The following is a 12,547-nucleotide window of genomic DNA, read 5'->3' as shown; positions in this document are numbered from 1 at the left end:
CGAGGGAACAGTGGAATATAGCCAATAAGTATTGGGTAGATGGCTTTAAGCCAGACCTGAGTAAAATAGGCCCGGCTAAGGTGCTTGAAATACAGGTGTGTGGATACTGTAGAATAAAAAGCCTACCTAGGATAAAAGCGTATGCTCAGTGGGACTTAGCCCCGCAAGAGAATACCGAGGCACAGCATTGTAAATGTATGTGGGATGGAGAGAAGGTATTGTATTGCCTACATTGTAGGATGAGAATGGGAAAAGGTTCACTAGTGAGAGCAGGAGAGGCCGAGGGATGGCAGTTAACTAGAGCAGAAACCCCGATAAAGTCGCTAAGTTCCGAGTTGCTGACCTATTGGCCGATGGAAGTAAACGAGAGGACTCGCGACCCGAGGTTCCAGGCACTGCTTTACAATAACTGGCCACCGCATGGAGGTAAGTATGGCTGGGCTCCATTAATTGTTGGCTCGGAAGCGGTGCCAACTTTAGTTCACGTTGAACCTGTGTTAAGTGGGGGGGAACCGAGAACCCCCTGGCCCACGCTAATTAATGTTGCTTTGGCTCGAGGGGACATTTCAATGGAAACATTGCCGGATGTCCCGCAAGAGAAAGCAGTGAATATTAGCGCTATAGAAGGTAGTCATATAGTAAAGGGGACTACATTGGATAGAATGGAATATAAAGCTAAAACAGTAGTAGTAAAAATGAGTCCAGCGATGCCGCGACGATGGGTTTTGGGGGACCCGATATATTGGTTGAAAGTAAAAGTAATGATGGCTATGAAACCTTATGAGGGTATATACTCATTGGGAATGGAAGTGTCGATGAGTACGGAGGAGGAGGCCAAGCGGCTTCACCCCAAATGTACTTTTTATAGGGAGTGCCATAGTAGTGCACAGATAAGAATGTATAGTGGTAGAACCTATAGAGATGAAAAGAGTGAAAAAATAAGGCCTAGTGGTAATGAGAAGATGATGGCATTAGCTCAGGTGGCCACAGAAAAGCTAGAAAAACTTAATGCGAATTCATTAAGTGAGGGAAGGCTCAGGCAAGAGCGAGTGACCCATGTCAGGGGAAAATCTGACCATAAAAGTCGCCCAGAGAAAAAATGGTGGCAAGGATGTCCATACCCGGGTTGTACCGGTGAAGGACATGTAGTCGGCGACCACAAAAGACATTGGTCGCTACGTGGATGTCCTAGTTTTAACGAGGCAAATCCATGTCAGTATAAATCACCTAGATGGAAGGAATTGGTGAGAAAGTGTAGAAAGGCCCCTCATTCCGTTTTTCCCCAGGAGGAACAGATGGAGATGGGTAAAGTATTGGAAACTCCAGCCGCGAGGTCAAAGGCGGAATGGAGGGAAGGGCCAGACATGATGAAGATAAGTAGTCAAAAGATCAAAAAAGCTAGGAAAATTGATTATCAATAAATTGGAAAAATCCTCCTATTTAAAAGAAAATAAATTTTTGTATATAGAAAAGATAACTGGGTAAGGAAGGCCAACCCCCAAGAAAAGGAGGAGGAGCTAATGAGATATTAAAACGCAACAGTCCTTAAAGGGCAAGACCAAAAGGAGAAAGCATGAAACGGAGCTACGAGATGGAGGAAGAGCAAGGTTGTAGCAAGCTAGTAGTACCTGGACCTCGACCTGCGACTCTAAACTTGCCTCACCCCCTGACTCTAGAGGTAGGAGAAGGGCCGCATGTCTACTACAATGGAGGAACAATTACACGCCAACCGAAGCGCAGAAAGACAGAGAACCATTATGAGACTCCAGTAAATGAAGACCCACCGGACACGGTTGATGAACAACCTAAAGCTATTAACCGCCAGCGACAAAATTGGAGGTATGGAGGAGTTTTGGTGACTATCACACTTTGTTTCATGGTAATATTTTTGATATATTATTCGATGAGACAAAAATCTAGCATCGCTAGCACAGCCCCGATTAATCCCCTTGACCTAGTAGAAATACGACATGGCACCACTAAAATAACCAATCAGACGTGTTGGAAGGTGGAAGTGAAGCATGTTTGTGAAGAATGGAGAAGGAAGAAGGGAGCCTGCGGTGCCGGGGAGGAAAAACCCTGTGGGATAGGATGGAGAAGGGAGAGGATTGCAACCCTAAATTCCTATCTTCGCACCTTTAACAGCACATGTTATAATGAAACCCTAGAGGTCTTGAGAAGAAGTACTATATATCCTGCGAAATCAAAAAGCAAGTGTGCACATCCAGTGATTCTACGAGTTGATAACACAACAAGCGACTTTACAGTCAATATTACCTTGTTATGTCTGAAGAAGCAAGAACAAAGACTCATCAGAAAAAACTGGGTCCAGATCGGGAAGGAAGAACCTGCTTGGTACTTCAATGAATATTGTGCAAGACTGCCAGATGCAACAGGTGGATACTGGCTGAAGACAGACCATGACGCCCCTGACTTCACCTACCCGGCGGCCCCACGGAATGACACCTGTACCGAATTCCGCCCGGCAGGGGAACCATGTTGGAACTGTATAACCTTTCGGTGCGAGGAGCCAGGGACCAACGGGACCGCAGATTACTTGCCAGGTACTCCTACTCCATCGTCAGGTAGGTCACCTAAATTTCTTAAATTACGTAGGTTTGTAAAATTTAAAAAGCCTGCACCAATATCACAGAAGAAATTAGTAATAATGCGACGGCCAGGATGCAAGTTAATGTTAGAAAAGGCCCAGTCGTATAATAATAGCCATTGTGATTGGAATATGATGAAATATTGTTTTGAGCCCTATCATATGTTTTGTTATGCAGATGAGGGTAATATAATTACACCCTCCGATATAGGGCTTAGGCGTGATGTAAGGTTAATCCTGAGTCACTTTATTAGATTATATGCCGGAAATGCATTAGATCAAGAGAAAATAGAAGTGAAATATGAAGTATGGCTAAATGATTCCTTTCCATGGATATGGAAAAGAGATACATATATATTGAAATCAACCTTTAATAAAACTTTGGGAATAAATGTGTTAAAAGTAGTATGGGCACGGATGTGGGCTCAACGTATTCCTACACCGGATGATTTATATAATGTCCCAAAAGGGGATTTTGATAAAATTGACCAATGTGTAGCATTGAGAATGTATAACAGATTGCATAGGAAGGAGTGGATAAGTGGAATTTCACCACGATGCCCCTTGGTGGAGACAGGAACGCCACCTTTGACTCATTGGATATATAACTGTACAGGGTTGAACACAAACCTAACGATTAAAGGAGTGCTCCAAGCATGGAGAGAAGGACACACGAGAGATGAGAGTAAGACGTGGTGGGGGCTCAATAAAGATGAGATGGTTCAGGATGTGATACCTTGCTTAGGAGAGTCGGAGAATTATTGGATTAAATATCAATATATGGCGACGGTGTATTCTAAAGAGAACGATATTTGGCCTGACATTGAAAGACCAGCCTTATATGCTAATCCAAGACCATGGGAAATGTTGTGTAAGGGGGGAGAGTCCGTGGAAGATTTTAATGAATGCACAATTGTATTAGCACGTATACCCTGTTATAAAGTGTCCCGATTTCAGAATTTTTGTAATGTACGTTATCGCGATGAAAATTATGCCAACTATGAGGGGGCAGTATGGATCAAGGATAATAGTAATCAATGGATCCGGAGTCAAGCTGCAGGTAGAGAATATTGTACGCGATGGGACAAAGATCATGACTTATCCAAAATGGTAGGATTAAGAATGATCCCCGAGCCTCCTGACTCTATTATGCAGATCTTAGAAGGTCACGCATTTAGGAAGACCCTTTGTAAAGGGGATATAGTTATAGGGTTTGATTGGCTGGGATTTAATAAGATTTATGGCCCTGGCACATGCCACGAACCTGCTGAAAGATGGCTGCATTGTGGACACAGTGACGAATATGATCATAAGGGGGAACATGTATGTACTTGGTATGAGAGAATAGGATTGGCAATAAAAGGTGTAGTAAAAACTGTGGCCACTACAGCCGGGGAAGTTGTAGAAGATGTAGCAGGGACGGCGATTATTGGGATAAGTACAGGGCTGTATGGTTTATTATATGATGTAGGGCTATGGTTCCTGCTAGTGTCAGGAATTGTCCTGTCAGCAGTTATAGCTGTTGCAGTTATCAAAAGAGGGATTTTGGCATTATCCACCCACCGAAATTATAAAGAGAAAACCTCACCAAATAAGGTTAAAGCTCAGTTATTGGCCAACGAGCTGCAGAAAAAATGGGGGGGCCGACTAAGGGGAAATTATTGAGAAGTGGGGATGGGCTTCAGAAAAGGGCGGGATCGATCCAATCATAAATAAGACGCCCTAGCCCTGACTTCCTCACTTCTCACTGAAATCTTTTGGCGGAACAGTAACCAACAACTAGCCATGGCTTGTAATGCTTTGGGTAAAGGTATCATTGGAAGACCAGGCGCCCTTCATAACGTGAGTAATGAAGTGGAATATTGGATAAATTTTATAATATGGCTTTTTTATTGTTGTGTCGGATATAGCGAACAACTAAGTAAATAGTGTGGGGAATAATTTTAATTCTCCTTTGGTTATGTCTGGTCGACCACTTGGTTTTAGTAATTTGGGTTTTTATCTATGTATTTTTTTTACTCTCCCGCCAAGAGGTTCCGCTACTCGGAAGAGCGACCACACCCTCGCTCTCCCGTAGTAGAGGTGTTCCGCATTGATGAAGTAGATGCGGATGGAAACTTAGACTAAGATTAGAATGTATATATTGGGAGCCGCAATATTTTAGGTTTCCCCCAGGTCTAAGAATTGTCGAATTTTGGATGTGTGTTTAACAGGATAACCAGGATCAGCCGCAGTGTGTCTTCTGTGGAAGTGATCTCCTCACGTCCGCTTGGGTGGTGGGGGACGCTTTCTATGGACACTGCTGCTATCCTTTGCCCGCAGTGGATGAGGGTAGAGAAATGTGGCTCATACCAGACGGGCTTTTTCTAAATTTCATCAGTGATTTTTTCATTGATATCCAGTGTGGTTCCTGGATATGGCCTGGCTTTGCTGACCTCGCGGGCTCAAGTAAGTTGGAAGGTTTGGTTCAAAGTCGCTTGAAAGAGATACGTTATTATTTTAACGTTGAGGGTGAATTCATTGGGAGAACTTTCCCTTTAATGCGTATGATATGGCGCCTGCCTGACGGTGCTCGGCGCTTGACATTCAACACCTTGGCTGGCTTCTGTGTAGCCGCCACTCCTTTGAGACAGGTTGGATCCAATCGGGATGAGTGGCCCTACGAGCCTGTAACGCCCTCCTCGCCCTTCCTGGACCGGGTTGACGAGCCTGGGGAACCCAGAGCCGCCCGACAGGATGTTCCAGTTGGTAAGGTTGTGCCACTGTTGAGATCACCCTCCCCCACGGTTACATCGACCACTGATGACCTGGAGGGTGTGCAAGGCGAGGATGGGGGTGGAACGGGGTCATCTCCCTCCCTGATGATAGGTGAACTGGGCCTGTGGTCTCCTCTTACTGATCCTCCGTCCGACTCCTTGCCTTCTGAATCCCCGGTGTCTCCGTTGCCGGAGGACACAAGGGGGTTGAATGCAGGTGACGGGTTGGAGCTGGGGGCTTTTGAGGTTGATCAGTTTGGACACCATTGATCTCTAGGAGGGGGTGTTGAATTGAGTGGATTGAGTGGGTCAGATGAAACGCCATATCATGTAAAATGAGATAGCAAATTAATGGGCTAGACTCAATTCTTAGTTAGAGACCAATAGGTGTCTATAGGACTGATAATTAAACTTTGGCCTCTGGGTGTAGTTCCTCAAAGTAACCACCAGATGCCGCCAAACCTGTACAACTAAGCCACCCACTCAGCATTGCCCGGACATTCCATATAAGATACAAATTAAATATAAATAAATGATATCCTGAATTAAATAATAATACACATCACAATCTATATTCGATAATTGTTAACCTGATTTTTGGAGCAATGTTTGTAGCACATTGAAAGCCAACTATGAAGTTTTGCTGTCTTTCTTTTTCTTTTCTTTCATTTATAAGCGATACTGTCTTTTATCGCTGATAATATTGCTGTAACTGCATTGAAAAGATTATCTGTATGTATTGTTTGATTTAACAAAGATATATACAAGATGTGCAACAGAGATTAGAATTAACCTGTTAAGTTCAAGCTGAGAGAATTTGGGATTTAACATGTCAGGTATATATATGTTATTCATGCTTGCTTAATTAATATATATATGATTTTATTTATTTTAACGTTCATCATTTGTCGAATAGAGCTGAAGACCTTGACATATTTTCATGTATGACTCATCATGCAACGCTGTGTATCCATGACACATTTGTAAGGAATGTATGACCTCATCATGACTCATCTTCATGGCCCGTCGGTGGAAGATTACTGAAAATGAGTTCCAGCAAGTGCGCTTTGATATGAGAAGGTGCGCGGAGAGACATTCACCGGAAGGAGTCAGTGGTGTGGCCCAAGAGTATAAAAGGCCGTCACCAACTCTGAGCTAGGCCCCCTTTTCACCCTGCGATGTGTCTGTACAGAGTGCATTCTCGAAGATGGAATATAACTGCCTGCCTGGACTTTGGATTTTTACGAAGGACTGGGATTAAGCCGTGGTTGGACCCTTTCTTCAATGATTGGTAATGTACAAATCTTTTAGCAATAATGATGTATAATAGGAAGATATGAATGACTAATCGCGTGTTAGGGTGGGGGCCATTTAATACACTCTCATATCTTTAAAATTATTTTCAGCCAAAAACATCTTATTGTCAATCAGGTCTTAAGCTTTTCCGAGGAATGATCAATCTTGTAAAGCTTATTGTAAAAGGTTATACTATTTTTAATCTCCTGTTTTATTTTATTTTATTTTATTTTATTTTATTTTATTTTGATTGATTTAAAGTTTTATCATTAAATGTGATTTTTGATTTATATTGGTTGTCTTATTATTGTTAATAAAATTATTTAAAAGACAAGGTTCGTATTAATCATTCTACTATCTTGTCTCATATTGTTTTGATTTTATTATATTTATTTTTGGACGTTTTAATAAGTCCCTTTCATTTGTTTATGATTTTATTTTTATAAGTTGGTCGTTTTATAAGACCTTCTCATTTGTTTATGATTTTATTTTATTTATTTGAGGTCGTTCTATAAGACCTTTTTATTTGCTTATGATTTTATTTTCATAAGTTGGTCGTTTTATAAGACCTTTTTATTTGTTTATGATTTTATTTTTATAATTTGGTCGTTCTATAAGACCTTTTCATTTGCTTATGATTTTATTTTTATAAGTTGGTCGTTTTATAAGACCTTAATGTTTGTTTATGATTTTATTTGGGACGTTTGATGAGCCCTCATTATTTTTTTGATTTTATTTTATTTATTCCGGACATTTTATGAGTCCACCTCATTATTTTTTCCCAAGACGGACAACAGTAACGGACGTTTGGAGGAAGGTAAGTGCATTTGAATAACCTCTAACCAATGCTTCCATCTGTATTAATATAAGTCAAATACTCCTGCTTGATATGTAACAAATCCGTATGATCCTAACAAGGATTATTAAATTACTAGGTCAATAACAAATGCAAACAACTCAGAGAAGTGGAGCTGCCAATGAAGTGAGGTGTACATGCTAGCATTCCTGGGCTCTGTGTGTGTGGTTACTCACTCAGGATTGATAGGTGTATGAAAACGGATTGGCCTCATGATAAGATGACAGTGAACAAACCTAGGTGAATCCACTTTGATATATCGGCTTATTTAATTCCCGTCTCCTCACGCTGACGCCTTAGAGCTGGTGAGGAAAAAGGGGAATTTCTAACCCTTTAATTGGAGAGTCGATCAGGACATATTTCCCGATTTAAGTCCTGCGGGTAAGCGGAAGTTGACATGTGGCGCCCACAACGTGGGGCTTCGATTGACTCATTTTTGTCAAAATCGGGATCGATCGAGGCCCAAAACAGGAACCCGAGTGAGCGAAGCTTGCGGCTCTGAGCGGAGGGCACAGAGCTTAGAGCTGATAGCAAACTCGCTGATAAATTGTCATGTCATACGACCCTGAGCTAACACAAAATAGTCTCTTTGATGAATAGTGTTTCATGGAAAAGAGCTTCTTTAATTGTGAAAATCTAGTGTGATTTTTGAGTCGAAGTTGATTGGGCTATTTTGTGTTAATGAAACGGTGACTGGCTCCCCCATGAGACTTGCACTCTAAAAGAGGTTGAGTGTGAGAAGGCCATTCAAAGTGAATGGGCTTTAACAGCGACCTGCTGCTCTGGTCAGCTGTGAAGGTACTGATAGTGTACTTGGCAGAGCGCGCTGCGCCGCGCTTTCCTGAGGGAGGGGCTGAGTCAAGGGGTGGTTCAGGCCAGTCCACAAAAAGAAGGAGGGCTTGAACAGTTAGAGTTAATGTTGAGAGGCTGCTTGGAGAGAGGCAGCCTTTTTTCGGTTTCCCGACAGGAGTGTCCATTGGCACAAGAAGAAAGTCGTCGAGAACCAAGGAGGAAAGGTAGGAGTTTCCACTAGACTAATGTTCTAGTGGAAGCAGCCTTTTTCGGTTTTGACAGGAGTGTCCATTGGCACAAGAAGAAAGTCGTCGAGAACCAAGGAGGAAAGGTAGGAGTTTCCACTAGACTAATGTTCTAGTGGAGGCAGCCTTTTTCGGTTCCTAGCAGACGTGTCCAGGAACAAGAAGACATCCAGATCCCGGAGAAGAGAAGCGGGAAGGATTACAACCGACCTGAAAGGACAACACACCCCACCGTTTGAGAGAGGACATCCGCCGACGAGTAAAGGTAGGAAAAACTCGAAGTCGGTAGTCCTGATAGCAGTAGAGGCAACGTACATGGGTACGGAGCTGAGTAACCAGGAGCTAAAGTACGTCCCTGAACCCAAAGCGCGCGGGGAAGGCTTCGGAAATAGATAGCTCCACTCCTACAATAAGAAAGCAAAGCGGGCTATAGAACACGCTAGTGAAGTAATGGAAAGAATGATAGGGAGAAATGGGAGGGGAAAGCCCCCCAGCCCCACAGAGGGGGTAGCAGGGTTAATGCCTGCACCCCATCCTCTAGAACAACCAGATATACCAGTAGTGGTTATGCTACTGGGCGAGGGTGTAGATCGATGGCCACCAGGAGCAAGAAGGCACCTGGAAGTAAACAACCCTTCAATCCGTCTTGCCGACCTCGCAGCTGAGGTGGAAAGGTCGGTGAAGGAAACAGGAGTGTTCGTGAGTGAATTTCCCGAAATAATGGGCATAGCAACAGTAGTGGTAAACCACCCCCAAGAGGGATGCACCTCTGGGACGGTGGGCCTTTGGGTCCACTGGTGGACTGTGTTGTTGGATGTGTATAACGTAGTGGAAGTAACTAGCACCGGAGTCCAGTGGGACTCTACGATTAAATCCCTCGCTGAGAAAATGCAGATAAGGGTGGAATTAGCAAATCCCCAGGGGGCTGAAGCATTAAGCTTCAACCTCTGGGAGCAGTCGGGATTTGATCAAAAGCAGAAAGAGTTACAAAAAATGCGGAAAAGGCCAGCTGAGGCCGTTGGTGAAGAGGGCTTTGTTGATATGGGCTCATGTGTCCATGAGGAGGATGCAGGAGCATCAGAAAATGAAAGCCCGGGAAAAATTGTAAAAATGACTCCCCTGATAAGAACGGCGCCCCTGGGTGGGCTGCCGGAGGAAACAAAAAAGGTTTCAATTGGGAATGGTGTAATATTGTGCCACTATGTGGGAAGCCCCTGGCAAATACGGGGGGATGCTATAGTGATAATAACAGATAGATCACTAAAACCGCATAGTAAAGCGCTTGGAAACATTTTAAGGCAGGAAGCGGGACAAGAATATGAATTAGAGGTTAAACAAGAATTACAAAAAGATAATCAGCGGCCAATAATAGCGGCAAAAACTAGTGGTGGGAACACTCCCTACGGCATGATAATACACGTGCCAGGGACAGAGTGGAACCCCAAAATCGATCAGCCACAATATGCGGACGAGATGGCAAAAGCATTGGAGAGGGGGGTCGACAAAGCGTTAGGAGAAGGAGCGGAGAGAATAGTGATGGCTGTAAATTGGATTAAAACTGGAAAGATGCAGTGGCAACTGGCTGAGTCCATAGCAGTAGCAGCGTTCACTCTAAGAGCTAAGACTCCTGTAACAACACCATCGGGAGTAGAATTTGTGATAGTAATATCAAAAAAGCAGAGAGAGGAACGAGTTAAATCAGTGACAGACGAGATTTTAACCCGTACTAGACAGATGCATCGTGAACGACGCCAGCTCCAGCAATCAATAAACGGAGAACCCAGGGACTCACCCCAGTCATCATCCCCAGTTAAAACATCTCCCGTGCCTCTCCCGGTAAGTGGAAGGAAGTCAGAAGCTGCCCGGGAGGTGGAAGACGAAGAGCAAGAGGGACCGAGCAGACAAACCCCAAAGGGAAAAAACAAGGCCCCAAGGGGAACGGTGACCTTTAGCCCCGTCACGTCTACCCCTGGAACAGCACGGGAGCTCTTTCCGGGACAACCCCCCATAACGCCGGTGCCCCTGCCACAGGTTTCGCAAAAAAGGCATATGGGAAATGTAAACCCGATGGGACCGTTAGCGATGCCAGGAGATGGGAGCGAAGAGGAAGACGATGAAGAGCAAGCTCCTGTTTCGACCGTGATTGGCGCTAACCCCGCTGACGAAGACCAAGACTCAACCTCATCAGAAGATGACCCGGGCAACCCTGGCCAGAACCCGAAAATAGTTACAAGACCAGTTAGTAAAAGAAAGAAAAATCCTCAACCTACGTTTGACGTGTACCAATCCTCAGCAAGGGTAGCTAGAGATCTTAACCTGGGATGGATCGAGACAAAGGATGGGCGAAGAGCTTACGTACCCGAGGCAGGGCAAGTAGATCGCCCCTATCCACCTGCCTGGCTCAATAAGCTAGATAGTAAAATGCCTCTAACTATGCGAATAATTTATCGCGAGGCTATTAACATTTTACAGGCTCCGCCATATACCACTTTATTAATTCACCAAGACCTGACTAAGAATTTCAGGGATGGCTACGTGGCGGTGGCACATGATTTTATGTTGAGAAGGCTTAAAAAAGCAATAAATAATAAAGCAAAATGTGAGCTGAGAGCCGACGATGACCTGAATTCAGGTTCTGATAATGATGGAGCAGCGGTTACTGTAACGGTACCAGCCGCCCCAAGAACCTCTTTGAACCAACAGTCCCAATATGTGACACAGCTGGGATCAACTACAATAGTACCAAACCCAGTGCCCCAACCACATGACATGGAGGGGGATGTGCAACAATTTAAGACCTTGAAGGAGTTGGTTCGCCAAAAGGGTAGGCTAGAGACAGCTAAAGAGTATTTAGTTGAGACATGGCCTATGATTAGAGACGCCCCAGGAGGAGATGGTGCTAAGAAACTATGGCTTCAGTACATCATCGCTAGCCCTGTCGGACCATACGAAACACCACAACAGGTCTACGAAAGATGGGTGGACGGCGAAGATGAGGATGAAGATGCCCATATTAGCAGGGCTAGAGAGCAACTCAAAAGGGACGTTTCACTGCTAAATGTGTGGCACAAAATTAAGGAAGTTATATCTCCAAATAGGTATATCAAAGTGCTGCGGATGATTGTCAAGGACAGAGGGAACGAAGCTGTCTTTGTGAAGATGGCCCCAAATAGCACGACGCTGAAAATTGAAGCCTCCGTTAAGAAGTGGGATCGCCTAACTAAGCATAACGCTGAGAAAAGGAGGACCGGACCAGTCGCTAGTCGCACCCGAGGGAGCGAACAGCAGGTCCAGCAGGGAGCTCAGCAACCAGTTCAGACTGTCCCCTACGTGAGACCTCAGCAGCAGAGAACGAACTGGAATCAGAGACAGGCCACCCAGCCAGGACAGCAGACGAGGCCCCAACCAAGACAACAGCCAGCAGTGCGAAGACCAGGTCTAGCATATATGCCCAAAGAAGAATTTGACAAACTGAACCCAGAAGAAAGGAAGGCCTTCCTCGAGGCTCGCAAGGCTGCAGCCTCCGGGGGGCCTGGGAAATAATGGAAACAAAGGCACGGGTCACCCTAGTAGGGGTTTACAGAATAGGGGATAACCTTTATGCTAAGGTAGAGGGAGTGCCCTATTTAGTAGACACAGGGGCCGAGGTGTCCATGACCCGTAGAGCCTTAAAACGAATCGGACACCTAAAAGTAATGGTAGCTGATGGCTCGATTGCCAAAATGCCGGTAGGGATCTGGAAGGGAATTGTGTGGGTGTTAGGACCATACAATTTGTTGACATTAAAAGATGCAGAAGAAATGAAAATACCTAAAAATAAAAGGCAAGTTGCGAAAAAGAGATGGGAAAAACTAAAACCGAAATTAGTGAAAGTAGGCCCTACAAAAATAATACCCGACCAAGAATGGTATAAATCAGTAGATGTACCTGCCGTAAAAGCCCAACAAATCCAAGACAGTGTATTAACACTGGAAGGGAAAAAGAAATTAGGTGA

The 12,547-nt window shown here is 44.3% G+C and overlaps 1 protein-coding gene across 4 annotated transcripts in view; it reads right to left on the bottom strand.

The window, feature by feature from the left end:
* rab3gap1 (RAB3 GTPase activating protein subunit 1) overlaps positions 1 to 12,547 on the bottom strand; it is a 506,336-nt gene that overhangs the window by 36,066 nt on the left and 457,723 nt on the right. The gene's annotated exons all lie outside the window — the stretch shown is intronic.

This window comes from Festucalex cinctus, chromosome 11, assembly GCF_051991245.1.
Source record: "Festucalex cinctus isolate MCC-2025b chromosome 11, RoL_Fcin_1.0, whole genome shotgun sequence".
NCBI lineage: Eukaryota > Metazoa > Chordata > Actinopteri > Syngnathiformes > Syngnathidae > Festucalex > Festucalex cinctus.
Note: the sequence above shows the minus strand (reverse complement) of the source record. Positions and strands in the feature narration are given on the sequence as shown.